This window comes from Drosophila innubila, chromosome X (genome assembly GCF_004354385.1).
Source record: "Drosophila innubila isolate TH190305 chromosome X, UK_Dinn_1.0, whole genome shotgun sequence".
Classification (NCBI taxonomy): domain Eukaryota; kingdom Metazoa; phylum Arthropoda; class Insecta; order Diptera; family Drosophilidae; genus Drosophila; species Drosophila innubila.
Window position 1 is genome coordinate 34,027,291 of NC_047626.1, and position 4,598 is coordinate 34,031,888.

A 4,598-nucleotide genomic window follows, 5' to 3' on the forward strand; every position below is an offset into this window, starting at 1 on the left:
TATTTAGTATTAACTTTGAATGTTAACCGATAAGTATCAAAAATAAAGACAGAGATGTTCTATACTGAAATCCCAGAGTTACTACTGACAGTAAGGTCTGAGGTAAGGATTGCCTCTGCCGAGCATGGCCCGAGAGTGTTGTTCAGTAAACAGTGTTGAAAGTGTTCACTGACAGGTCAAAATGACGGTGTCAAACGGAAGAACCGAACTGACGTGTAAGATGAAAGATGAAAGGTCTTGCTCTTTCCGGTTTTGCGGTCGTGGTGTACAGACGTGTTGCGAGACTGATTTAATCTAACGTTAATCTGAACAATAATCACTTCGGGACTTGCTTTGCTGCCAGAATATAGTTAAATAAAGATGAATGATAACGTTTCTCCGACATCAGAAGTGGGATCGGGCGATGCCTCTCCACTGGCAAACTCTGACTATTCGTGGCGTGAAATCCTGGAGTCTCAAAATCGCAATTTTCTTGAGATTATCCGAGCAATGCAACATACTAATGCTGCCTCATCATCAAAAAGGAGCATCACGTTGCCAAAATTCAACCCAGATTTGGCAGGCGCAGACGCAACTGCTTGGTGCAAGACCGTGGACATCATTTTAACAGAAAATCCGATTGAGGGAAGTGCACTGGTGATGACCCTGAGTGGCTCTCTCGAAGGAAGCGCCTCGCCATGGCTTTCGCAAATTTGTTATTCCGCAATGAAATGGCAAGAATTCAAGGAATTATTTTTGCAACGCTTCGTGGGCATAGAGACGTCAGCAGCCATTTTGATGAACATTTTTAATGGCCGACCGAACCCTGGTGAATGCCTTTCTGTATACGCGAGCCGACTTGTGACATCTCTGTTGACTAAATGGAAAACAGCAAATATAGAAGAAATAGCCGTCTCAGTGGTTCTGGCGCACGCTTCGCAAATGGATAAAAGCCTGCAACACATGCTACTCACAACGAACATTAAGGGTCAGCACGAGATGCGACAACACTTGAAAGCATATGCTTATGGAAGGTCCAACGATGGTGTCAAATCAAACAACCCATTGGAACCAGACCGGAAGAGATCGAAGGCCTCGTACACCGTCAAGTGTCACCATTGTGGAAACCTTGGACATAAGATGGCCGAATGTCGCAAAAGAAAATTCGAAGAGAAATCCCTACCAACAAACAACAATATGACGAGCAGCAAATCATCAACGAAAGGACGCTCTGCCATAACGTGCTTTAAATGTGGCGAGGCTGGTCACATTGCGTCATCATGCACAAAAGGAGTTTCAACTAGCGCTGGTTGATTAAATGAGAAGAGAGTGAATATCTGTTGCGTATCCGAGCCTAGAGGAATGCTGCGTCAATATGGTGAGCCCGTTCCATTTTGTTTCGATTCCGGGGCTGAATGTACGCTGATCAAAGAGAGCTGTGCAGAAAAATTCTCTGGAACAAGAATTAACAATTTAGTGATTTTCTAGCTACTGTAAAAATTGATCAATATTCTTTAGAACTATTATTTCATGTAATAATGGATAAGTTTTTGAAATATGATGTAATGATAGGACGTGACATTTTGGGATTGGGATTTGGTGTTTCTATTGAGATTAATAAGTTTGAGATGTACAAAACCAAAACTGTCAATGCGCTAATAAAAGAGCCAAATATGAGTTACATCGAGTATTTGAATAATGATAAAACTTTAAGTAGTTTAGACAGATCTCATCTAATGGAAATATTGCAAAAATATGCCGAGAATTTTATTGATGGTATTCCTCAAAGCCGAGTAACAACGGGTAAACTTGAAATCCGTCTCATGGACTCCAATAAAACTGTTCATCGGCGTCCGTATAGGTTGAGTATAGAAGAGAAGGAACTTGTTAGAAGTAAAGTAGCTGAACTATTAAAATCAATTGTCATACGTCCGAGTTGCTCCCCATTCGCAAGTCCAATGCTTATGGTAAGGAAGAAAAATGGATCCCATCGACCATGTGTCGATTATCGCGAGCTTAATGCCAATACGGTCGCTGACAAGTATCCGCTGCCTCTAATTGCTGATCAAATCGACAGACTGCGTGAGGGCAACTATTTTTCTAGTTTAGACATGGCAAGTGGCTTTTACCAAGTGCCTATACACCCTGATTCCATTGAACGCACTGCATTTGTCGCGCCAGAAGGACAATATGAATTTCTAGCTATGCCTTTTGGATTGAAAAACGCATCCTCAATCTTTCAGCGTGCAATTATACGAGCATTAGGTGATTTAGCGTATACGTTTGCCGTCGTTTACATAGATGACGTATTAATTGTGGCTAGGACGAAGGAGGAAGCGTATGAAAGGCTGGACATGGTCATAGAAAAATTGTCTCGATCTGGGTTCTCGTTTAACATAACAAAATGCTCTTTTCTCAAAACAAGCATAGAATATTTAGGATTCCTGGTCGAGGCAGGAGAAATCCGACCAAATCCGCGCAAGGTACAAGCATTAGGCGAATTGCCACCACCACAGACGGTAACGCAGGTGCGACAATTCATAGGACTGGCTTCTTATTTTTGACAATTCGTGCCAAGATTTTCAGAACAGATGAAAGCGTTATATAGTCTAACCTCAAAAAAATATCAAGTTTGTCTGGAAACCAGAATATGAACATACTCGCAAAAAGATTATCACAATATTGACTAATGACCCAGTTCTAACAATTTTTGATCTAGAAAAGCCAATTGAATTGCACACGGATGCAAGTTCCATTGGGTATGGTGCTATCTTATTGCACAAAATAGAAAATAGACCAAGAGTTATAGAATATTACAGCAAATGTACGACACTGATAGAGTCAAAATACCATTCATATGAGCTTGAAACTCTTGCAGTTTACAATGCTGTCAAACACTTTCGCCATTATCTCCATGGTCAAAGATTTGTTGTGTTTACGGATTGCAACTCGTTAAAAGCAAGCATGAAAAAGGTTGACCTGACTCCAAGGGTACATAGATGGTGGTCTTACCTTCAATCATTCGATTTCAGTATTGAATACAGGAAGGGAGAACGCATGTCGCATGCTGATTTCTTTTCGCGAAATCCATTGCCCGTAGCTTTCACACCCTCATTAAAAACTATTGAAAAGCGCATAAATTTAACAGAAATAACCGACAATTGGCTTCTTGCTGAGCAGCAGCGAGATACTGAGATTACGTCAATAATTTCTAAATTGCGCAACAATGAATTGGGAGAAGACATGACAAGGACTTACGAATTAAGATCGGGAATACTACATCGAAGGATACAAAGAAATGGCAGAACAAGATGTTTAGCTGTTATACCTAGGGCTTTCAGGTGGTCTGTCATTAATAACGTGCATGAAGCAATAATGCATTTAGGCTGGAAAAAAACCTTAGATAAAATGTATAGCAATTTCTGGTTTGACAAAATGCCTAAATATGTGAGAAAGTTTGTTGAAAATTGCATAACATGTAAGGTGGCAAAACCACCATCAGGAAAGCCACAAATTGAAATGCACCCCATTCCCAAAGTTGATGTACCCTGGCACACCGTGCACATTGACATTAGTGGAAAATTAAGTGGCAAAAATTACTTAAAAGAGTATGTCATAGTACAAATTGATGCCTTTACAAAATTTGTGCATCTGCATCACACACTGAACCTTGATGCGGAAAATTGCATTAAAGCTGTTAAGGAATCCATTTCTCTATTTGGAGTACCAGTACGCATTATAGCAGACCAAGGCAGATGTTTTGCCAGTACAAAATTTAAAGATTTCTGTGCTACGCAACAAATTGCCTTACACCTCATTGCGACAGGCGCCAGTCGAGCAAATGGCCAGGTAGAGCGCACCATGAGCACCATGAAAAGCATGATGACAGCGGTCGAGACTAGTCAGCGATCCTGGCAGGATGCTTTAAATGACATTCAGCTGGCAATTAACAGCACGACAAATCGAGTTACTAAATGTAGTCCGTTAGAATTGTTAATTGGGAAAGAGGCAAGACCTTTAGGTATGATGGCAATTGAGACCAATAGCAAAATTGACAGAGAATTATTAAGAAAACAAGCCATAAGCAACATCAATAGAAACGCCAATTACGATAAAACCAGATTTGATAAAAACAAAGCAAAAATTGTAAAACACAAGGTTGGTGATCATGTCTTACTCAAAGCTGAGGAAAGAAATCAAACTAAGCTGGATCCCAAATTTAGGGGACCTTTTGTAATTACTGAAATCCTAGATGGAGACAGATATCTATTAAAGTCATTGACGAGTAAGCGCACATTCAAGTATGCGCACGAATATTTAAAAGCTTTACCAAGCAACGATGTGTCGGATGAGCTAGTAGATTTGGATGACGAATTGAGTGACAATTCTGAATTTTGTGGGATATAATTATTCCGTAAATATTGTAAACAAGAAGGCCTGAATTTTAGCCAGGAAGAATCAAATTATTTTTGCAACAGCAAATGAATCAAATGAATTTAGATGTGTAACGTGTGCAACTTGTAAGATGACTAGAAAACCATTCAAAAAATGTTTACATTCTTATACAATGGAACGACTAGAGCTTATACTTACTGATATTTGCTGACCAAGGCGAGTAG